This window comes from Lissotriton vulgaris, chromosome 3_1 (assembly GCF_964263255.1).
Source record: "Lissotriton vulgaris chromosome 3_1, aLisVul1.2, whole genome shotgun sequence".
Lineage (NCBI taxonomy): Eukaryota > Metazoa > Chordata > Amphibia > Caudata > Salamandridae > Lissotriton > Lissotriton vulgaris.
In genome coordinates this window covers 1,819,486,728-1,819,512,623 of record NC_141689.1, presented here as the reverse complement: position 1 = coordinate 1,819,512,623, position 25,896 = coordinate 1,819,486,728, and positions in this window count along the sequence as shown.

The following is a 25,896-nucleotide window of genomic DNA, read 5'->3' as shown; positions in this document are numbered from 1 at the left end:
GTGCACTGTACGAGGGTCTGACAAGTAAATCAAATAACCTAATCATGGAATCACTAATTAGTACATCAATTTAACATAGAGAGCACTTGCACTGTGGAACTGATTAGCAGTGGCACAGTGCCCAAAGCATATAACCAGCAAAAGCAAATCAAAACATAGGAGGCAATCCGTCTAAAAAATGGAAGGGAGGCACACGCCAATGATGCCAGCTCTAACAACCTGGATAAGAGCAGATTTAGTTCTCAATCTCCTTACAAAAGTTTTGAACTAGGATCTTCCGATTCGGATAACGTACATTTAGGAAGAGATTGATTATAGAATACCTTGCAGCTTTTTTCAGATATGAAGCTTTTGAAAACCACTGCTTGCAAGAAGTTATATGACAGATTCAACTGAATTACGTTAACCTTTATAGCTGTTGAGGCATATATATCCAGACCACCCGAAGGTCTGCCAAAATGACTGCATTTTATTGTTGAAGTATAACATTTGTAGCAAAAATGTAAATACAATAGGTGTGTGTGCAGGGTTTTTGGAGGCAAAGAATGCCCTGTTTTGTAGAAATGTATTTGCATCAGTTTTCTAAAATAGTTTGTTGGAACAGAAGTTACTGCTCGAATGGTGCCCTATTGTTTTGTTATTAGAAGTACTGCTTTGCACTGGCCCCTATTATTGATGGCAGCCAACTCAGACAAATAAACAAAAAATGGCAACTAGTCTCGGAAATAATGGGGACGAAGGATAGGAACCACTATTAAAGTCTACCTCAGGTATCCAAAGAGAATTGCAATAGACACCTCACCAACTAATATTTTTTAAGGGAATTAGCGTCCCAAAAAAACCATTCAATATGCCAACATGTTTCAGCTCTTGCCGGGAGCCTATCCGGGACTTGGGCATTCATCAGGGCTATCAAACTATCCCTGCCTGTCTACACATGCTCCATGCAGAGTTGTGAGGCCTAGTGTTCTCACCTGCTCTTGATGCATCTTCTCATTTGGAAGGACCCTATTATTGGGTGGTTCGGGAATCATGCATGTCTGGCGTGGGGTGCTGTCCTGTAGTCAAACATTTGTCAAGGTACCTGTCACTGCCTTGAAGGGTGTGACAGTACCTTCAAGAGTTTGTGTCAGAATTGTATTCATTAGCTCGAGCCTCAACAGCGCTTGCGCTGTCTACAAGACCTGTTGTATCCTATTATATGGGATCTGGCACACCCACTGATTGCCATTGGTTGTTTCATGAGGCATTTAGAAAGGCTGGCTTGTTATTGGTGCATTTCTCTTAAATGTCCATCCTTTCTCTGCTTAGCTCTCTTTCCGGTGATTTCACTCAGAGAACATTTTGTTTGGCCGTCATGCTGTACAGTGTGTGAATGGCACATCCTCCCTTGTCTTGTATGGGCATTGCATTTTATTCCTGGCAATGTTAGTGAAATAACTTTCTGTTGGCCATCACATTGTTACAGCGTGTGATGGCCTCTCCATTATAAAATTCACCTATAGGCAGCAGCTCAAGAGTGGGCGGGGTATTGCAATGCTGTGCGCAAGTTTTAAACAACCAAGACAGCTCCTGCCGCTGCTCGCACCATGTCACGTAATGTTAATTATATTTTTGGACCCCCTGCCACCTTAGTGGTGCCTCAACTGAGCCTGCGCTATCTGCAGTCTCCGGCGCGTTGACAGTTTTGGACCATCCCATGCCTATGCACTGCCCAGCCAAGGGGAACTTAGTTGTTGTGGGTTGGTTGGCCAATCCAAGGTGCTCACTAGAAGAGACAGACCAGTAAGTGCCCTGTGTGAAATTACTGGTATTCTAAATTAGTTTTGTGTGTGCAGTGCCTGTCTCAGCCTCTCTCCTGAGGCCCTGCGCTGCTTGCCTGGTGCTAAACCGCTTCAAGTCATTACATGAGCTTAGCTTCATGTACCTGTCGTTAACAAGCCTGCCTCCCAACACACCCACTTCATTAGGCCATTCTTGTCTTCTCACCCCAGATCCTGGCCACCGGAGTTATCTACAGTTCTTTTCCTTTTTTTAGTACTCACCAATATAGTTTAATTGTACACAAATGATTCGGTATGAGCCACGTCGGCTCATAAGCCTTATACCACCCATTTCCACAATTTGCTCGGCATGCTATTACTTGCACAACAGCCTCAATTAGTCCGTTGTGATCGGTCTCTTTTCTGTCTTTTCTGTTTTTGTGCCATCAATATGAAGACCACGTGCCTTCATATTGATTACACAAATGACACTCCAGCACTTCTTTCTCCCACCCCCTAACTCTGTCTTTAACATTTCCTTTAGAGTTTCTTTGGACGGTGCCTCGGTAAAGGAGCTTGTTCCAGTTAGTACTGCCACCGCTACTTCATGTGCACTATGTGATCACTACGTGGTAGCTTCCACCCAACCATGACTTACATGTGTGAAAGCCCCATGGCTGTCCACAACCTAGGGTGGCAACAGGTTTCGGAGCCTGCTCCCCATAGCGCAGACCATGCATTCAAAGTATACAGAAACTACCTCAGTTATAATAAGCAAGGTCTCCTGACATGCCATCTCTTGGGCTACCATTAGACCGTCCTGCCTTTTTCTGTCCTATAACTAACACAATTGGCTACCTTGGTCCGACCTGAAGGTACTGTTTCACATGCAAACCTTCCTGGTATCTTTTTGTGTGCAACTAGGAATAAGTCCCAGTAAGCTTTACTCATTTACACCTCTTGCTGCCCTTACAGATATTTGCCATCTCTTTGCTGAGACAGATCTTACACACCTCTCCCTGATAACCCTTCTGAATACAGGTCACATTACCTGCAGTGTAGCTTTTCTACATTCAGATGTTTTTTAACTGCTTGGTTTCATTTCTGGTGTTGGACAGCCCATGTGTGGTCTTTATGAATACAGTTTGAAATTATTTCCATCCGTGCACAAACTGTAACTTGTATACTTTCAGCTCCATGGCTAAATACTTATAAGGTTCCAAAGGCGAGACAGATTGCATTGCAAATGCTAGTTTTTTAATGCCACCGGATGCAAAGTCTTGTGCTGTAATTTACAAACCAACCCAAATAACAAATTGCATTGATTTGTAACCCAAAGTAATACAGCACAGTGCTTTACACTGCCTTGTGTTACTTTTCATCAAGTGAGCTCTGCATGGGTGATTGATGCATGTGTGTTCCCATGCATCCACCTATGGGTTTCGAAGCAAATCCTTATCTACCAAGAAGCATTTACAGGGATTTGTTCCCCTGAGGAAGGTGTAATGATGAGAAATATTTTAATTTCTCCTCGTTTTTTCCTCTTTGTGATAATAGCAGATGGGCTTAAATCAGCTTTTTCTGATCAAAGTCTTAAGCAGTGAAGGCTTTCTGAATATGTTAGTATTTAACTTAGAGAGGGGGTTATTGGATGGAACCTTTAAAGGCAGAAAGTTTATCATTATTCTGTTTTGCCTTTTCCTGGTGTTAGCCAGAAACCATTTCAAAGTTATTAAACATTATGAAGGACCAGAATCGTAAACGTGGAATAGTGTAATGTTGGGTTGGGCATTGTTGGAACATGTGTATGCAATGACTGTGTTTTTGAGAGTTTTCAGTCTATATGTCTGCATGCAACCTTACAGAGAGAAGATGAGAGCTCTGGCTAATTATTACATTTGCACACAGTCCCCCAACTCGCAAAGCAACCACAAACAAACTAAACAAGAAAGCACCTATCCTGGGGCAGAAAGAAATAGACATAAGGACAAGCAGGCACCTGCACAGGGACAGGGAGGTACATAAATGCTTGCAGGGAGACAAGGTTAATAAAAAAGGAACACAATAACTGACAACAGGACAAGGAGACTGGAGCAAGGGGACATAGACACTGAGACAAGGAGAAAGAACATAGAATAAACAACTTTTCCATCTGATAAAACTGAGGTGTGAGAAAAAGTTAAAAAAAGTTTGAATCAAATCATTGCTCTCACAAATCTGATGAGGTTGATGCATTTTGACAGCAGTGGCCGGTGTAGGTAAGCTATGTGGGGCGGTGGGGCAGGCGGGGGATGTCGACATACAATGGAATAGGATTTATTTATTTACTTAATTTTCCCTATTCCTTCATCTGTCAACATCCCCCACTGCCCCACCACGCTTACATGCACAGGCCACTGCTGAATTTTAGAGCAGTGTCTGGAGCTTCTACCGCTGCAGAGAGCCTGAGGCTACAGTGCTCTTAATTTGCTATCTTTATGTAATGCACAATCAACACCCTACATTCTTCCACCCAGCTAAGGACCTGATTTTGTTGGCGGTCGGAATGCCTCCGATCGGCATCAACGGTTTCAATTCCGACGGCCTAATTCCAATCTAGGTGGTCGGAATTGAAACTGGCCGATCATTTCGGCTGGCTTCCGATGGGCTCAAGGAGCCCGTCGGCTAATCCGAACTGGCAGGTAATCCCTATATGACGGTGTTTCCGCTGTCAGGATTACGAAGTCAGTTTCTGACAGGCTCCATGTTGGGCTTTCTGACATGGAAAGACTGTCGGAAAGCGACTTTGGGGGCCCCTAGCAGGGCCCCCTTTCGCTGTGGCCTCCGGTTGGGGGCAGAGGGGGCACCTATGGTACCCCCCTGTTAATTCCTGCACCGCGTGGCAGGCACCTTTCAGTGCCTGCTACATGGTGCAGGGATTAACAGAATCTCCCATTTTTCTATAGGAGCTTGTCTTACGGACGGTTTACGGCCACAGCACAAGCCTCCATAGAGAAATGGGAATATGCTACTGCACTGTATACGGTCTCATTGTAATACTGCAGTTGGGACATAACCAGGGCCTAAATCTGATCCAGTTTGTACTATGTGCGAATAAAGACGATTTACTTTTGTACTTAACTTTTTTTATGTTTCTAGTAATGGCGTATTCCTGGCAGGCCCAAACAGGAAAAAGTACATCAAAATGCCTGCCCTAAATAAGGAATATGGTCTGCGATACTTAGACCATTAGCCCAATGTCATTTGGAGAGTTGGTCTAAGGTTTCCATTGGTGGAGTCAGTGAGGGCAACGACAGCGGAAACATGATGGTCTGCTAAACTTTAAATAGAGCGGTCCAGCTGCGGCCGTTAGTGGGAGTACCGGCCGGGCGGTGACGTGAGGAGGGGAAGGGGGAGGGGCAGGGTGGGGGGTAGTAATGTATGGGTTATGGACTTCAAAAGGTAAGTAAACATACAAATAAATAAAACGAATTTCATTGCACACACTGCATCGTATTTGGTGATGCAGTGTGTGCAACGAAATTTGTTTTATTTATTTTTATGTTTACTTACCTTTTAAAGTCCGTAATCCATACATTACTACCCCCCACCCTGCCCCTCCACCTCCCCATGTCACCGCCCGGCCGGTACTCCCACTACCGGCCGCGGCTGGAGCGGTCTGAGAGTGAGTTTCAAGGACAGGGTATTCCTTGATGTTTGTGGTGGAGAACCCTGTCTGCCAAACTCTATATAGCCTCCCTAGTGGTGGTAGTAGTATATACTTTATTTTGGCCAAACGCCATAAGAGTATTACATCAAAGACATTAAAACACATAAAATACATATAAATATCGTCCATAGACGATACACATCAAATATTTAGATAAAGATACATATAATACAATGCTAATTATTCTCCATATTTTCCTTATATATTACAATATGAGCCTAAGATCATTAAGAAGCATTATTTCAATTGGAGAGAGAAACAATTATATATTTAACTTGATCACATCTCAACTAAACTGCATTAACAATCATTGGCACACGAGGCAGTTGGTAAAATTATACCTCCCAATGTCAAGACTAGTTTAAGCTTCATTGGGGGCATCGCTCTGGATATGGTTTTCCAGGCCCTCAATAGGAAGCGAGAAACAGTAAATAGTATTCGTTTCTTCTGGTCACTTTTCAGTTTTCACAGTGCCTCCCAGAAATACCTCATACCTTGGGTTCATGGGGAGCATTGTTCTCAATCTAATTTTCCAAGCTTTCCATAGAAAGTAAGAAACAGAAAATATCTGTTCCTTTTCAGTATTTGCAGCGAATCTCAGTAATGCCTCACACCCTGAAGCTTACACACTGCTATAATCCAGTTCCTGTCGGTCATTGAATAACTGGGACGAAAAAAAGAGAAAATGTTCCTGTAATAATTTTAGATGGGGAGAATGTGGGCAGTGATTTACAGAGCACATCTAAATTGCACATATAAGCGTTTTGCTTGGGTGGTGAAAATACTATCCATATATGATTCGAACTTGGGTATCACTTGTGGCTCAGGAACTGCCCTGTTAAACTTCCATCAGTCTGGTCCTTCCCTGTCTGTACCGAAAGATTTACCCAATAGGTTCTTTTCAGTTTCTCAGTGACCCTTTTGGCAATTCTTGCAGAGAATGTCAATATCTCACCCATTTTAAGCACTACACACATCCTGACTTGTTTCAACCATGGGGAGCGAGCTTGTTTATCACATGCAATCAAATCTGATAAAGAGTCCTGATAGAGATTCGGCTTCAAGGTTGACCAAATCCACACCCAGTATAACAATGGTTTCAAAGAGATTGCCAGATTAATGCAATGTAGAGAGGAGTCAAATCTCAGGGGTATTAAAGGAGCACTCAGAGATAGATTGATCAAAGCCCTGGTAATATTATTTTTTGTCTGTGTGAGAAGAGATGAATCAACATAGCCCTATTTCTGTGCCCTATAGGTTTGCAGCAGCTACTGCCAAAGATCTTTATACACATAAGGCAGGTGAAACAGAACCCCCTGAGATGGCATTATACTTGCTCATGATTGCCAAATATCCACGTTGTAGAATAATCTTACTCTTCCCCAATTGCGGCCCCCAGGATAGATTGTCTTCTAGTCTTACTCCTAAGTATTGAAACTTTTTGACCTTTTCAATCAGGGTAACCTCAATTGTCATCCCATCCCTACAAGGATTGATGGGGGTTGATTACCATATACTTGGATTTTGTTGGATTTAGTTCTAGGCTCCTGCTTGAACAAAAAGATACAAAGGAGTCCCGCTCTGCTTGCAGGCCCATAGGGCTTGTAGAAATAAGAAGAGTATTATTGGCAAACATGAGGGGCCCGATTCACAAAGTTATCTGAGATGAAAGTCTAGCTTTACGACCTTTATTATTCCCAGAGGGCATTCACTACTCGAGGAGTGGAATGGAGGTTCCTGCAGATTTAGGTGCATCATGCTTGCACTGAGTTAACCACTTTACCGTTCCAATAATATAGAGGCTAAAAAGTGAAGTTGCGAGCATACATCCCTGCCTAACTCCCTGATTGATGGGGATCCTATCCTTGAGGGCCCCTCCTGTGCTCCACATCCCCTTAGCAAAGGTTTCAGTATGAAGACCTTTGAGTATCCAAAGAAGTTCTCAAGGGACTCCATACTCCTCCAGAACCGTACCTAGAATGTCCCTCGGGACCAGGTAAAATGCCACTCTCAGGTCTAAAATAGAGGCATAGAGATAGTCCTGCTTCAAGGTAACATACTTCCAGCATAGTACCTTGAACGAAAGACCTGATCAATGCCACTGACTTTACTTCTAAAGCCCACCTGCATATCTTCAATACATGTTTCTCAAATATATATAAACAAACAGAGAGGAAGGGTATAAAAGGCTACCCTTAAACCCCTGAATAACAATTTATAACAACAAAAGAGAGCCTAATGCTGTGAATTCACAAGTGACATTGTCCCTACTTTAAAGAAAACACGGTGTGGAAAGACTAAACTAACATGTGCGGTCAAAGAACTGGGAAAAGGAAGAAAAAACTATTTTCTAAAAGAACCCTCACTCACCCTAGTGGTGACATGCTTCATCATAGGGTTCCAACAGGAGGGACCGAGTATCCCCCCTGTGTGCTTCAACGCCTGCAATTGCAGCGGAGCAGGTATTTCGAGAGTGTGAAGTGATATGAGTGATCAGTGGTATAGAGTGATTGATAAAAGATCACAGCTGGACCCAAACAACTTTATTAAAGGACCAGTTGTTCACATTAAAAATAGTGAGGCCACATGGTGGTTTGTATTAGAACCCCAGTGACCTGGTGTATGTGGTCAACATGTTTCTGCTGTCTCATGCGTGTTGTGCTCAGCTTTCTTCCGGACCAAATGCAAATAAAGAAAATAGTCCTCCGGGGGTCCACGCTCGCTAAGGCTTGCCCACTCCATGGGGACAAGTATAAAAAACCAGGATGTGATTCTCTCCTTGATTAACTCACGGTTTTACCCGCAGCCAGTTCTCCTGCAATTAGCCTGGAGACAATCTGTGAAACAATGTAAAAAGGACACATGAATATTGTGTGTACATTCACCAATTTCAAAACGACCTGCCATGTATACACCGTTATAAATCTAAGGTTTACTGGATCTTTACTAAGTCTCCATTTTATTTAGTGCATGAGCTGTGGTTAGCTCTATCCCTGCCATTTTATATTCTGGAGGCATGTTTGCTGTTTGCTCATGTACCTCCATTGGAGTCAACTCCCACGTTTAAAACCCAATGCAGGACCCATAAAACACCGTTCGGAATAACCCCATATAAAGGATTAAATAAATGGAAAACCAGATAATTCATAAAGAACTTCAAGTCAATCAAAAGTACACTTACTCAGATCTTAAAGCAAGCGTGCCACATGGACTCTCAGTGTGGCAAACTCTTCACGTCATGTTCGTTCTGTAAGACAAACCAAACAAAATGAGTAGCCACAATCAGCACAATAGTGCTGCTAGGTATTGCCACATTCAAGCCCCTTTCACGCGTCAGCTAAGCCTGCACTTACTTGATACATAACGACTCGCCGCCCGGAACCTAATACTCAGGTCCACTGAAGTCTGGATCTTGATTAAACTGGCACCGTCCCAGTATTTCAAACGGCGTTCTGTGTGCGTGACCACGTAGTGAGTCACGTGATCGGGATTGCTGACTAAGCGGTGGAAGCGCATTGATTATGCAGACTTGTTTACTTATTAACTCTGAGTTAGCACAGTCTAGACCAAAAATAATATTTTTAATATCATCTTGAATATGTCAAACAAAACCCTTTCATATATTCTCTTGTGAAACAAAACAATCGAAACACAAGCACACTTCCGATGTGTGCGCACTTCCAGTAGTTGTTCCGGGAAGGCTAGACCGTCAACCCCACTACTGTGACCAAAACTTTTGAAGCTTTATTTAATCATAAGACCTGAAACAACAAAAGCTTTGTATCGATGTATAGGGGAAAATAAAGGGGACCCGTTCAGGTCAATCCTTTATTCCAGTCAGGATTTACAGTAGTTTTCTGTTGTTTAACCAGATTTAGCAAATTAGACAGATTTATACCAAAAGATTATTGGGAACCACCATGATACCAGTTGGTAGCTAGAGACCATATAGGCACTCACCTCTGGTATTAGTAATCACGTTCAAAATTTCAAGTGAGGACCAACTTATACTCAGGAGTGTGAAAAAGATGGTCAATGTCATTCAAGCTAGTAAGGTGAGACGATAAGCGGTGCACCCACCTCTGTTCTTGTTCAAACAGTTTGTGCTCAGTGCCATGTTGCAGATGTTCGATCACTGTCCAATAGATCTCATTGGGGGAATGTCTGTGCTCTAAAAAGTGTGTGGTCATTTTAGTATTGTGCAGCACATTTGCCCCCAGTGTGGCCGGGTTGTATGTGTTTAATTTTGAATCTATGCACATCTTACCAACTGATAACCCGTACTTTGCCAATATCATCTTGTGGCAAAGATACATAGATGATGTTCTGCTGGTCTGGAAAGGGAGCGAAGAGGCACTGTGTTCCTTCTTTACTTGGGTGAACGAGCGGGACCCACATTTTAAATTCACCCTTGAATTTAATGAGTCAACAGTAGTGTTTTGGGATGTTACCATTACACGTGTAGGTAATCAACTGAAAACCAAGACCTACTACAAACCTGCCAGCAAGAATAACCTTCTACACTACACCAGCTTTCATCCTCAACCGCTCAGGGAAAATCTGCCGTTTGGGCAGTACCTTCGTATTCGGAGGAACTGCAGTGATGTAAAAGATTACAAGGAACAATCTATTAACTTGACTGAAAAAATGCACAACCGTGGCTATTCTGAACATCTTCTGACAAGAAGTTACAAAAGGGCTCGCAATCAAAATCGCGATTCCCTTTTAGAAGAGATTCCGAGGAATAATGACAACGAAATACCACTGACTTGTGTCACTACATATTATGCAGCATCAAATATAGTGAGCCGCAGTATCAAAAAACATTGGAGGATCCTTACATCCAATAATTGCAAATGGGAGAAACCTTTATTCTCCTATAAGAGAGCGAGAAGTCTCAAGGATGCACTGGTCCACACACGCCCACGGAAACTGCATGAAACCCTAAGAAGCGTTCTGAATGATTGGGGTTTACCACCTGTGGTAGGCCACTACCCTTGTGGTAGTTGTAGTGTGTGTCCCTTTACCTCAAGCTCGAAAATATTGGAGTTGGAACCCAATAAAACTTGGGAACAAAGAAGTCATACGAATTGCAATACAAGCAACGTAGTATACTTGAAAACCTGTCCTTGTGGATTAAAATGTGTGGGGATGACTAAAAGGATGGTCAAACTCCGCATATTTTTAACATCTTCATGACCCCTTTGGCGGTGCTGGCAGAGTCTTTTGGGGCTCAGATCATATCATACGCCAATGACACCCAGCTCCTCTTCACCTGTAGTAGGGGCGCTGAGTTCAATGGAGAGAGCATCCGCGGGTGCCTTGGGGCTGTTTTTAACTGGTTTCAGCGAAACAGCTTCAAGTGCAACCCAGACAAATCTGAGGTGCTTTTCTTCGGGTGTCAGGCTGACCCGTTGTGGCAGGAATGATGGCCTGTGAATATGTTTCCTCCTTCGTCTTCCTCCTTGGTGGCTAAAAACCTTGGGGTCAAAATCGACAATGGTCTATCTTTGAAGTCCCAGATCTTGGGCCTGACTGGCACCTGCTACGGTCTCCTTAAAATGTTGCGCAAGTTTCTTCCTTTGCTTCCTCTAACGCATAGGAAGACGACGATCCAGGCCTTAATCTGTTCCAGGCTGGATTACTCAAATGTATTATATTTGGGTCTTCCGGACTACCTATTACAAAAACTTCAGGTTGTCCAAAATTCGGCGGCTAGGGCAATTTTTGGCCTGCCCCGCCATGCTAGAGCCTCGGATTTATTACTCTCCCTTCATTGGCTCCCTGTTAGGAAGCGGATCATTTTTAAGGCACTCACGCTGGCGCACAAGGCACTCCATGCAGTAGGAGCCGAGTACATCCAGAAACGCCTTACCTTCTACAAACCTACAAGATCCCTTAGATCGGAATCCCTTGGTTTGGCAATTGTCCCTGCTATTAGGAAAGCTAGGGTAGGGGGACGCTCTTTCAAACATCTGGCTCCCAAGTTGTGGAACACCCTCCCCCTGTCGCTCCGCTGTACCTAGAACCTTCTGGCCTTTAGAAAAGGTTTGAAAACATGGCTCTATAGTCAGTGATTGATCTGTTTTTTCTCTTCTGCATCTTTCTTTTCCGTTTTAGCTGTGGGTCAGAAAGCGCCGGGACACTCCTCGGAGTAGCCGAGCGCTATATAAGACACCCATAACTAACATTAACATATGTTCACACTCCTGAGTATAAGTTGGTCCTCACTTGAAATTTTGAACGTGATTACTAATACCAAAGGTGAGTGCCTATATGGTCTCTAGCTACCAACTGGTATCATGGTGGTTCCCAATAATCTTTTGGTATAAATCTGTCTAATTTGCTAAATCTGGTTAAACAACAGAAAACTACTGTAAATCCTGACTGAAATAAAGGATTGACCTGAACGGGTCCCCTTTATTTTCCCCTATACATCGATACAAAAGCTTTTGTTGTTTCAGGTCTTACGATTAAATAAAGCTTCAAAAGTTTTGGTCACAGTAGTGGGGTTGACGGTCTAGCCTTCCCGGAACAACTACCGGAAGTGCGCACACATCGGAAGTGTGCTTGTGTTTCGATTATTTTGTTTCACAAGAGAATATATGAAAGGGTTTTGTTTGACATGTACCAGATGATATTAAAAATATTATTTTTGGTCTAGACTGTGCTAACTCAGAGTTAATAAGTAAACAAGTCTGCATAATCAATGCGCTTCCACCGCTTAGTCAGCAATCCCGATCACGTGACTCACTACGTGGTCACGCACACGGAACGCCGTTTGAAATACTGGGACGGTGTCAGTTTAATCAAGATCCGGACTTCAGTGGACCTGAGTATTAGGTTCCGGGCGGCGAGTCGTTACGTATCAAGTAAGTGCAGGCTTAGCTGCCGCGTGAAAGGGGCTTGAATGTGGCAATACCTAGCAGCATTATTGTGCTGATTGTGGATACTCGTTTTGTTTGGTTTGTCTTACAGAACGAACATGATGTGAAGAGTTTGCCACACTGAGAGTCCATGTGGCACGCTTGCTTTAAGATCCGAGTAAGTGTACTTTTGATTGACTTGAAGTTCTTTATGAATTATCTGGTTTTCCGTTTATTTAATCCTTTATATGGGGTTATTCCGAACGGTGTTTTATGGGTCCTGCATTGGGTTTTAAACGTGGGAGTTGACTCCAATGGAGGTACATGAGCAAACAGCAATCATGCCTCCAGAATATAAAATGGCAGAGATAGAGCTAACCATAGCTCATGCACTAAATAAAAACGGAGACTTAGTAAAGATCTAGTAAACCTTAGATTTATAACGGTGTATACATGGCAGGTCGTTTTGAAATTGGTGAATGTACACACAATAGTCATGTGTCCTTTTTACATTGTTTCACAGATTGTCTCCAGGCTAATTGCAGGAGAACTGGCTGCGGGTAAAACCGTGAGTTAATCAAGGAGAGAATCACATCCTGTTTTTTTTATACTTGTCCCCACAGAGTGGGCACGCCTTAGCGAGCGTGGACCCCCGGAGGACTATTTTCTTTATTTGCATTTGGTCCTGAAGAAAGCTGAGCACAACACGCATGAGACAGCAGAAACATGTTGACCACATACACCAGGTCACTGGGGTTCTAATACAAACCACCATGTGGCCTCACTATTTTTAATGTGAACAACTGGTCCTTTAATAAAGTTGTTTGGGTCCAGCTGTGATCTTTTATCAATCACTCTATACCACTGATCACTCATATCACTTCACACTCTCGAAATACCTGCTCCGCTGCAATTGCAGGCGTTGAAGCACACAGGGGGGATACTCGGTCCCTCCTGTTGGAACCCTATGATGAAGCATGTCACCACTAGGGTGAGTGAGGGTTCTTTTAGAAAATAGTTTTTTCTTCCTTTTCCCAGTTCTCTGACCACACATGTTAGTTTAGACTTTCCACACTGTGTTTTCTTTAAAGTAGGGACTATGGGCCAGATGTATCAAGGCTTTTGCGACTCGCAAAGGCCGAAATTCACAGAATTTTGGCCTTCGCGACTCGCAAACGGCCTTTTAGCATGATTTGCTATGTATCAAATAATCGTAATTTAAGGAATCGCAAATAATTGCGATTCCTTATTTTGCCATAGCATTTAAGGAATCTCTATTTTTGCGATTCCTTAAATGATATGTATGTAACTATTTGGAATTGTGAAATTGTGTTAAGAAATCACAAATTACCACCAACTTGTAGTTGGTGCTAATTTGCGATTTCTTTTAAAAATGCCCTATTTGGCATTTGTGAGGGCGGCATGTGACACACATACATGCCCATAGGGCATGTATGTGTGCCACATGCACACACATGTAAATTTCAGGGGTGCAGCAGGGTGTCTTTGAGACACCCCTGCACCCTTGAAATAATTCTCAAATTGCGATTAGCTAATTGCGAATTCGCAATCTGAGAATTATTGCACTATCATTCCTTTGGGCCTCCTGGCCCATAGGAATGCATTGCAAACTATTCTTTATTTGCAAATTCGCAAAATGCAAATTCGCAAATAAAGAATAATAAGGAATCGCTAAAAAATAGCGATTTTGTACATACATTCCATTTTGCGCTTTCTAAATAGCGATTCGCTAAAAATCGCTATTTAGGAATCGCAAAATGGATGCTTGATTCATCTGGCCCTATGTCACTTGTGAATTCACAGCATTAGGCTCTCTTTTGTTGTTATAAAATGTTTCTCAAATAACCAAGTTTGACGCCTAGCAAGAACCTGCTTTCAGAAGATTTTTTGTCTGTTATCTAATAGACGTATAGGTCTATAATTTCCTGGCGCATCCCTGCTCACCTTTTTGTATATAGAGATGATAACAGCTCCACTCCACGATTAGGGAATAGCCTCACCCCACATTATTGCATTACTCAATAAATTTAGATAGGGGGTCCAAACTTCAGGCTGCGATAAAAACATGTCACCAAGGATGCCGTCCAACCCAGGGGCTTTCTCTTTCTTCATCTGTTTGAGAGCATGGGCCGTTTTAGCTAACGTGAAGCTTGCGGCCTTCCCTTTATTTGCCTCCAGTTTGACAATATAGGCTGTAGAAGCAAGCTCTACAATGGGGCCGTTCTCCTGTGGCCTACTGCTACTGCTCCCCTAATGTGCAATTCAAATCATTCTCTCATTTTGTGACAGCCAGAATAATTTTGCGCCTAAAGGCAACATTTCCTGGAAGCACTGACTCACTGCTTTATATCTATATTCGCAGTGCAGGTCTATAATTGTAGGAGGTATCTGTATACCTGGGACTTGCTTGTTTGATCCTTGAATGATCACATATGACGTATTTGATCATGAGCTATTTCTTTTAAAGCATTTCTTGGCCTTTGATTTAGAGCAGCAATGTGATGGTCCCTCCTTTTCAAGAGATCTGTTGATTATTTGTCTGATTAGTTGCCTTCTCTGCCTGCAATGACACATCATTTCCTGGCAGTTGTTGTGTGGCTTGTCCGTGTTCCTCTAGCTGGCACTAATAAGCAGTGCACTCGCCTTCAGACAGCATTGATTTTCAGTGTGTGCTTGTTTCTCAAGCCAGAACCACTTAGCAGTACAACATTTCTAACCAAGTCCTGTTCAGCCGTACATCGGCTTCCTGAATCAGCAATACTAAGCACTACTCCTATTCCTGAACCATCACTGCTAAGCAGCACATCTTTGTTTTCTGAGTCAGCACTGTTTTGCAGTCACTACTGTTTCCCGAGCTTCTGTTCTTGTAGTGGTTTCCATATTGCTAGGCACTGCTCTCATTTTCCTGTTCTTTATTTCAGTGCTGATTTGTATGCCTTGTCTGTTTGCCTCTGTTCTATTTCCTTACCTTTTACCTAATAGTAAAAATGCTATATATTTTATTGTTATAATGTCTAGATTAGTGTGTGAGTGGCATGATTTCAGAGCACAGCTGCCATTGAAGGTGGTTCCATTGAAGGTGGTTTTTAGGTCTCGCCTGTCGATGCGCATGCGCATCGAGCAAGGCGAGAGTATTGCGAGTTATCCACTCTTTATCCACACTGCAAGGAATCGTGGCGATTCCTTGCAGTGCCCGTGACTTTTAAGGTCAATGCGCATGCGCATTAAGCTTATGCGCATGCGCATTGACCTTAAAAGCGCGTGCGCGTGCACGTCCGTCTATGTTTACCCGCTCCGCCCCCTCCCGCCGTGTCGCATTTCTCCTCCCCCTCCCCTCTCTTCCTTCCGTCTTCCTGCCGTGTCGCACCTCTCCCCTCTCCGCCCCTCCCCTGCCCGCCGTGTTACGTGCTCGCCCAGTTCCACCCCCTTCACCCGCTCCCTCTTGCAATCCATCTCTGCCTACATGTTTCTCTCGTTTGCATTTCATTCCCCTCATCTCCTTCCAACTCTACCCCTTGCTTACCGTCGACTGCTCTCCACAGGCCACAGTGTACCGACGAACGCATTTCCCAATAGAGGCAGTCTGAGTAAAACACACTGATAAATCAAGCCCTTAATATGTCACTCTTTATGCCCCAGCCCCTGTTACTCTGCAGTCTCGCTCTGTTCTTCTTTATCTTGGACATGATCTACCCCCCTCCCGCCGTGTCGCATTTCTCCTCCCCCTCCCCTCTCTTCCTTCCGTCTTCCTGCCGTGTCGCACCTCTCCCCTCTCCGCCCCCTCCCCTGCCCGCCGTGTTACGTGCTCGCCCAGTTCCACCCCCTTCACCCGCTCCCTCTTGCAATCCATCTCTGCCTACATGTTTCTCTCGTTTGCATTTCATTCCCCTCATCTCCTTCCAACTCTACCCCTTGCTTACCGTCGACTGCTCTCCACAGGCCACAGTGTACCGACGAACGCATTTCCCAATAGAGGCAGTCTGAGTAAAACACACTGATAAATCAAGCCCTTAATATGTCACTCTTTATGCCCCAGCCCCTGTTACTCTGCAGTCTCGCCTTGGACATGATCTACCAGCTTTTCTTTCCTTCATTGTATCTCTCAGTTTACCTCCCTTCCTCCTCCTCTCTCTCTCAGTGTCGCTCTTTGCCTCTCTCTCCCGCTCCATGTCTCTTTCACCACCCCGCGCTTTTTGCAGCCTTGCACTGCCCGCCTTTGCCTCTCTGCCATCACCCGGCTCCCCTTCCTCCACTCGCTCTCTTCCCAAGCAGCTGGTTGTAAATCCGAGGCCTCTCTGGGACTGCGCTCGGCACTCCTGCGCCTTTTCACTCGATTGCTCGTTGTTTACTCCGTGATTATTGTCGATGGAATTAACCTTCATTAACCTTTTATTTCCCTCTCCCAATAAGCTGGAGTTTACAGTATTTCTGTTCCGTTCAGTTAGCCTGAAAGGCATCAGGGCTGCGCGCATGCAGTCTTAGGATGGGTTGACCACCCCTCCCCGCATACTAGCCAATGCCACAGCAAGCCCCCTCCCCCCCAGTTCAAGGGACGCTCGAGAGACCCTCAAGAAAGCTGTCCAACCATCCATCGGCGCTATCCCCAGATGCAATATGCAATGGCTTCTTTCTTCCTAGAGGGCAGCCTGGCCCGAGTTTTTTCAGGCAGCAGGCTCAAACTAAGAAGCCTAACGCAAACTGGCGCCTCTCCACCCTACAGAATTGGTCGAGGGACTCCCAAGCCTCCCGTATCTTTAAGATTTATGAGACCGTCCTTGGCTGAATAGGGGTCCCCTGAATGGAGCAAAAATTAAACCAAAACCACCAGCTGGGGCTGTAAAATCACACAACAGCCAGTCATCGGCAAGCAGTCCGGAGCTTCCGTCTTCCCGGTGAGTCTGCCCATACTTTGCATGGCAGTGCATCACAATAGATTACAGTGGGCTCACATGAACACACCACACAGGCCGAGCAAGCAATATATTTCATATGTTGTACTCTGGGTAAATGTGAATTACTTTTATGTTTGGGTTGCTTTGCACTTGAGAGTGTTAGTTATGAAACTTCGGTCAATATTGTATCGTTAAGTCCAGATCAGTCTGCTACACAGTCTTTTCACACAGTTGTTTTTTGCAGTCAAGCTGGATCGATCTGCACAGATTTGCCTCAACCCTCAACCCCTCACCCCCTCACCCTCACCCTCAACCCCTCACCCTCAACACCTCACCCTCAACCCCTCACTCACCCTCACTCACCCTCACTCACCCTCACTCACCCACCCTCACTCACCCTCACTCACCCTCACTCACCCTCACTCACCCTCAACCCCTCACTCACCCTCACTCATCCTCACTCACCCTCAACACCTCACCCTCACCCACCCTCAACCCCTCACGCTAACTCACATTCACCCTCACTCACCCTCACCCTCACTCACCCTCACTCTCACTCACCCTCAACCCCTCACTCACCCTCAACCCCTCACTCACCCTCAACCCCTCACTCACCCTCACTCACCCTCACTCACCCTCACCCTCACTCACCCTCAACCCCTCACCCTCACACAGTGCAATAGGTCTCGGAGGATTTTTAGTTAGAGCTTTTAGAATTGTTTATGGCTTTTTTTATTTGTAATTCTTTAGCATTGGCTACAGGAAACAAAAATGCTAAAGATTTACAACAAAAAACCCATAAACAATTCTAAAAGCACTAACTCTAATGCTGCGAGACCTATTGCATTTCCAATGCTTGTTTTGTTACCATGTGGCATATTTAATTTTGCAAATCCTGAAAGAAAAGTTACAAACAACAAAAAAGCAGCGTGCAACTATGCATGACAAAGACCATGTATATTGAGCCCTGTGACTTTAGGGATGGTTCAAGGCCTGGCCTATGCATAGAGCCAGCCTTGCATAGTCAACCTCCATGCACAGGTGATTCAAAGGCAGGCACAGGGGTCAGTGTCAAAATTGGTCTCAGCCCAGGCTCTGATCCCAGTGCCAACAAAGCATGCTCGAAGGTTGTGCACAGCTGTTTCAGTGGCATATAGGCTGGTGCAGGGTCGATTATACTCACTGGGGGGTGGCGGGGGGGGGGGGGTAGCTGTTCCGATAGAGAAGAGGATAGATCAACCTATTAATGTTGGGAAGGTGTGAATCTCTCAAGAAGGTTGGATATTGGGAGAAGTGGGGGAATTGCTCCTTTTGGAATTGGTGCCCTCACACACTATTGCGAGTGTCATGCTTCATCATCGGGCGTTGCTCCTCGTGGGGGTGGCGCTGCTGTCCCCCACGGGCCCCATGAGAGGGCTCTTTAGTGGAGAACTTTTAACACCATGGATGCTGCAGATTTTCCTCTGCTGTGCTGGGCCATAATGCTAATGGGTGTGGTCATGACGAGCTCAGCTTGTCATGAGCACACAAGAGGTGTACCTCATGATGAGCTGAGCTCGTCATGGGCATCGAAGGGGTTAAGGAGATGCCGCAGTTTTGCATGTGGGTGTGTGGGCCTAGGAAGGTGAGTGGGTGAGTTAAAATGACCTTCAGTGGTACCAGGACGTAGTTTTATTCAGGGGGGCCGGAGATAAGGTTAACATATATATATGGGGGGCGTGGCCGAGACGGCGATGTGAGAGGACGCGTCCTAAGCGAGCTCCGTCGCCCCGCTGTGTCATAAGCCTGCATACGCGAAGTCCGGGGGCTATTTCTGGGGACCTCCCCGGGCGCAGCAAGTCCTGCCTGCATCGAACACCCGGAGTGAGTCCTAGCCGTGGGGGACTTCGCTGTAGGCAACCGGAGCCCTGAGTCCTCCGCGACCGACTCCTGGTCGCTATCTTGCCAGTGGCTCTGTTGCCGTGACGCCCGGCCCTGCTCATCTTGGGGCCGATCCCTGCCATCAGCGAAGAGGTGAAAGTCACCTGCGACCCGCCTGCGACGGACCCCCCGGGGACGAAGTACTGGCGGGGGGTCCGCCGGGTGGAGCGACCACGACTGCCGATGCAGAGACTCTCCCGCGCGGAGGCGCTGGGTCACCCAGGCGCTACCAACAAGAGAGGCCCCGGCTTCGGCGGAATCCAAAGGCCAAGCCTGGTGAAGCTGTCGGCGGTCCTGCTGCTACGAGGCCCAGCTTTCCATCCTCCGACTGCCACGAGACGATCCTGGTGAGCTGCCCTCCCTGCGCCACCCTCCCCCGTCTGCCGATGGCTGTGTCCTGCTGAGGGTGGGCCTCGCGGCGGTGCCGACCGCCATTTTGTCCCCGCGCCGGCCTCCCGCGGGAGCAGCCCCGGGCGCGGTGGAGGAGCCCTCGCCTGCCTACACTGACCCCCACCTCTGCTGCGTGGACGGCCGAGAGGAGGAGAGACTGGTTGGGGCACCCTCCCCCTGGCCCGTGGAGACTCTTGCACTTGCCCGCCATTTCTGCCCCGCTGTTTGGTGCCATTGGCCTCGGGCCCTGGCCTGCCTGCCTGCCGGGGTCCTGGGGAGTGGCGGCTGCCAGGTGGAGAGGCGCTGGACACAGGCGAGCCGCCATAGCTGGACACCTGAGGGGACCTGTGCTGGCCCTGCCCCCGCCTGCAACGCACCTCAGCCATCCGCACCTGCGGCCTTGTACTGGATCTTCCCCCTGCAGTGGTCGGCATCGCCTGGGGGCCACGGGCGGACTGTGTGCTTCTTCTCCCCCCCCCGGATGCAGAGGGAGGAATTGCCCAGCGGCGCGTGAGTACCCCTACACCCCCACTAACAGCTCGGGGGGGCTGGAACACGGCTTCCTGCCGTCGGAGGGACACAAGCCGTTGGCGGTTGGGGAGCTGGGGGGCCACTGGCACGCCCACGGGGGTGCCATCATTTCTAGCCAGGGGGGTTGATGTAGCGCCTCTGACTGGGAGTGGTGCTCCTTGACCATGACGGGCACACGCTGAGACGCCCTCACGGCCCCTGGGGACGCGGCCTGACCCCACACGCCAGACTGCAGAGACCCTCGCTGGGGCGCCACTAGTGTGGGCAGGAGGTCACTGGTTGCAGATCACCCAATCCCACGCTGCTGTAGTGCCCACAGAGACCCACACTCGCGGACGAGAGCGGCGCCCTAGGGTAAGGTGCCTCGCCCCTGGAGCGGACGATGACCCGAGGCAGAGGGGGTAAGGCGGACCCGCCGGTGGCGACAACCAAGGGCACGTCGGTGGCCACCATGTGGGGCAAAGCGGGCACACCACCTTCATCTGGAGGACCGCCGCGGCCGCCCGCCGACTCCCCCCCGGTGACCCAGGCTTTTATGTCCTCCTTCATGACCGAACTGAAATCCGAAATTGGGTCCCTGAGGTCGGAGGTCCACTCGTGTGTTAAGGAGCTACGCAAGGAGGGGACTGACCTGGGCGATAGGGTCGACGGCCTGGAGAAAATAGTTGACACCCGCACGGAAGACCTGGAGCAGCTGTGGCAGAGAGTGGCGGCCCTAGAGGAACAGAACATCGAGCTCCAGGTCAAACAGGAGGACCTTGAAAATAGGGGGCGCCGCAATAACCTGCGGATAAGGGGAGTGCCACTCGGAAAAGAGGGGAATGACGCCATGGCCTACGTGGCCTAACTCCTGCACGAGGTGTGGGGCAAAGACGACGCCTCCCCACCGCTCCTGGACCGTGCCCACCGTGTCTTTGGGGCGGGCACCAAGACGGGCCTCCTACCCGACATCGTCACCAGACTGCATTATTTTACAGAGAAGGAGGCCATACTGAAGGCGACGAGGGACAAACCGGACCTGCGCTACGGAGGGCACAAGATCCAGATCTTCCAAGATCTGGCCCCCAACACGCTCCACAGGAGGAAGGTCTTCTGTCCGGTCACTGAGAGACTACGAGCCCTCAACATCTCCGACCAATGGGGGCACCCCTTCGCCCTCATCTTCCGTTGGGAGGACAAACGCAGGGCCATCCGGTCCTACCGCGAAGCGGCCCAACTGCTTGGCATGTCAGAGTCCCAGGAGCGCAGTCCCTCCCGCTCTCGCTGCCAGGAGAGGGCCCCACCCCGTCCGGACTGGTCCACGGTACGCCGACACCGCCGAACCCCCTCAGTAGATGGCTGCTCCACCTCTCAGGCCAAGCAAGACATTATAGCGCACATTCGCTCCCTTGAGGGCGACCGCGATGAGCAGGCCTCCCAGCCCCTCGCCTCTGAGAATGAGGGGGAGGACCGTCCCCTGTCTTCCGATGGCCACTGACTGGCAAAGCCGTGGCCGGCTCTCCTCTAGGTGATGGTCCTCTTCACCTCACATGGCGAAAGACCTCCACATTTAACGCAGTGCGCTGATCCGTGTATCCCGGTAGCTCTTCTGACTCCACTCGACCTCCACGCAGGCAGGGCACCTGTCCCAGGGGTTGGACCCGTCCTACAGCTGTCCGGGGCTATCCAGACACTAACGCCAGACTTGCCATGCCATCAGCGATAAAGGAGACCCCAATAGTTCTTCGCGGGGCGCTGCCGCCCCCCCCGGACCCTCCTGGTGGATCCGAGGGGGTAGACTGCGACGACCATCTCCTTCCTTGCCCAGACCCTCCCTATCGAGTCTTGGTGCTCATTTGAACCTCTGGACAAGACAAGCCTTCCTTCGAGAGGCTCCGGTTCCCGTTGCCCCCGGACTTGCTCGTGACAGCGGGGCAGACGGGCAGCGGGACGATCAGGATTCTTACCACTAGACAACCACCCCCCCCACCTTGTCCCATAGGAAGTGACATTCCTGTGTTCATCCAAACCCTTGGGTAGAGGATGCCCGGTACCTGGGACATTGTATTGTGGCCCTATTGGCTTGTTGTAGTTACACTCTCCTCACATGCTCTCCCTTTTCCTACTTTTCCTATTTTTCCCGCTTTTCGCCTGCGCTATTCTCTCTTCTGGCACATTTTCCATTTATATAGTGTGGTGGCTTGGTGGATATCATGGGTGCTGGCGCCATGGGGGTGGGAGGAGGAGAGCTCTGCCCTGTCTGTAGTGGGAGGTGGGCAATGGGTGATAGAGCGGCTGCGACCCCTTAGTGCGATGACGGCGACGATACCCACTCCCCTAAAGGTCTTGTCGCTCAATGTCAAAGGACTTAACTCCCCCAACAAGCGGAAACAGGTATGGCGCTATCTTCTACACCTCTCCCCCGACATCATCCTCCTCCAGGAGACACACCTTACGCGGGGGGACACTAGGCGTATGGCACACCCTAGGTACCCCACGCAATTCTGGGCGTCCGCGGACACTAAAACGGCAGGGGTGGCTATCTTATGTAGAGCTGGCTTTCGGCTGGGACTCACTAAACCCTATAAGAGTGACGATGGGCGCTTCCTCCGAGCCACGGTACAGTTGGGGGGCACGCAGTTCACCCTGGGTTGTGTATATGCACCCAACCAGTCACAGGATAAATACCTCCAAACGCTCCTGCGAGACCAGTTTAGGCCTAGCGACCCGCATACGATACTGGGAGGGGACTTCAATCTTGTGTGGGATCCGGAGCTAGATCGTGCGGGGGCTGCGTTTAATGGCGCAGGCGCTATGTCCTCTGCTCTTAGGGCACAGATCGCGGACATAGGACTCGTGGACGAGTGGCGCTACCACAACCCGGTAGTCCGGGACTATTCCTTTTACTCGCACTCCCATAGGACGTACTCCCGTATCGATTATCTCTTCACCACCCTTGAGCTGACTCGAGATGTACTGAAGGCCACCATCTCGGATATCTCGCTGTCAGATCATGCACATGTGGAACTTCTGTTACAAGACCCGCTGGCTCGCGCCCCTCGGGAGCGACGAAGGACCCTCCCTCCGAGCATCCTTCGATACCCGGAGGATGTTGCCAGCATCCGGGAAGCCATAGACTCGTACTTTGCCGTTAACGACAACATGGACACGCCCTTCCCGACAGTCTGGGATGCCTTTAAGGCCACCATCAGAGGCCACATTACCTCCCTGGCAGTAGCAAGGAGACGTGAGGCGTTTAAACTGGAGAACGACTTAACGAGCGAGATCAAACAGGCGGAGGCCCAGGACAGAGACTGTCCCTCGCAGGCGTCTAGGAGAACCCTCGCCAACCTTAGGGGACAACTCCGAACGCTGCGCACCAACAAAGCGGAGAGCTCCCTGCTGGCACTTAAACAAAAATATTACGAGGGCGGGGACAAGGTGGGACGCCTTCTGGCTGGTAGACTTCGGGCGCGAACGGCTAGAACTCATATAGCCAATATACGGCGGCAGGACGGCACCTGTGCCACTACCGAAAGAGCCAAACAGCTTACTATTCCTCCCTATATGCGGAGGAAGCCACCACGGCGGAGGCACGAGCGGCCGTCCTTGTTGACTATGAGGGGACCCCGCTGCCACCGGCCTGCGCGGCTGAGCTGGAAGAACCCATACAGGAGGAGGAGATCTCTGCGGCTGCCAAAGACCTCCCCACGGGGAAAACGCCGGGACCGGATGGCCTACGGCTGACCTTCTACCGCGTCTTCCTGACTCAGCTTCGCCCGTATCTACTGAGGCTGTACCGCTCTTTTTCTGACACCTCCGGCCCGACTCCCGATATGGGCTTGGCGGAAATTTTCTTGATACCTAAGCCAGGGAAAGACCCCGCTCTGTGTGCTTCCTACCGCCCTATCGCCCTCTTGAATACCGACCTAAAGATATATACCAAGTTACTGGCCAAACGACTTGACCCGTATATGCCGGGACTGGTAAACCCAGACCAGGTGGGGTTTATTCGGGACCGACAGGGAGCTGATAATGTGCGCAGGTTGGCACATCTGGTAGGAAAGGTGCGACACTGGGACATCCCGGCTTGTCTTCTCTCGCTCGACGCGGAGAAGGCCTTTGATCGGGTCGACTGGGCCTTCCTGAGGGAGGTTCTCCAGAAGGTCGGTATCGGTCCCAAAATGATCGCTAGGATCATGGCCCCTTATATCGGGCCACAAGCCAGGATCAGGGTTAACGATCCACAGGAGCACGAGGCTGGGATGCCCGCTCTCGCCGCTCCTGTTCGCCCTCGCGGTGGAGCCACTGGCGGCGCTGATACGGAGTACTCCTAACATCCACGGTATACCCCATGGAGGGCGAGATAACAAGGTGGCGCTGTTTGCGGATGACCTGATCCTCACTCTTGCGCGCCCTCGCGACTCCCTCCCAGCGGTTCATGAGGTGCTTTGCCTGTATGAGAGGGCGTCCGGCCTCAAAATAAACCACACCAAATCCTGGGCGCTCAACCTCACCATGCCTGAGGAAGAGATCCTGTTCCTGAAGGGGGCTGTGCCCTACCAATGGGCGGAGAACCATATCAAATACTTGGGTCTTGATCTGACGCCCCATTTAGAATCTTGGTCCTCGGTGAACTGGACAGAATGCCGCAAAGAGGTACTGGCAGACCTCAGGAAGTGGAAACCTCTGATGGTCTCGTGGCTGGGGCGCCTTAATGCAATTAAAATGTCGATTCTCCCCAGAATTCTCTATGTTTTTCAATGCTTGCCTACCCCGATCCCACTCCACTGCATTAGGAGCCTCCAGCGCGACCTCACGTCATTCATCTGGGGCGGAAAACGCCCTCGGTTTTCCCGGAAGGTCCTTATGGAGCCGAGAGACAGGGGCGGCCTTGCCTGCCCGAACTTACTACACTACTACTGGGCGGCACACCTCCGGTATGTGGTGGAATGGGGTGCACGAGAAAGCGACAAGCACTGGTTCCACATGGACCGGGCGGTCACAGAGCGTACTATTTGGGATTTACCTTGGCTGCCGCGAGTGGCGCGCTCCAGGAGTGCGTACATGGCAGTCCCGACAAAAACGGTACTGGATATCTGGGACAGGATAGTGGTGCCCAAAGGCCTAACCACGTTCCCATCCCCTCACACCCCAATCGCTGGCAACCCGCACTTCTCTCCAGCTGCCCGGACTCGAGCATTTGAGAGCTGGACACATGGAGACTGCAGGGTCATAGGGGACCTCTTCATTGGAGGCTCGCCCAAAACGTGGAAGGACTGCAGGGAGGAATTCGACATACCCTCGACTGCTGGCCTACAATACGCCCAGCTGCGCCACTGGACTATGGGTGACGACATGTACCAGGCGGCCACCAGGGCCTACACACCCTTTGAAAAACTAGCACGCTACCTAGGGGGACTGAAGAGGCTTATCTCTCAAATTTATCACATACTGCAGCACCCTACCTCGCCCCCTACACATCCCTATCAGAGGCAATGGCAGTTGGCGGCAGGCGTTGACATTGAGCCCTCCCAATGGAACAGGCTGTGGAGCGACATCCCCTAAATATACCGCAGCATCCCCCAGAGGGAAAATGCTTACAAACTGCTCGCCCAATGGTACTACACCCCGCTGAGACTTAGCAAGATGTTCCCTAACGCCTCGCCGCTGTGCTGGAGGTGTGGATCTGTGACTGGCGACTTTGTGCATATATGGTGGGTGTGCCCGAACCTAGCTGTCTTCTGGAAAGAGGTACTTAGCCATATTAAAAGGGTGCTGGGCTTTCCCCTACCCGAGGAGGTGACCACGCTATTGCTCGGCGT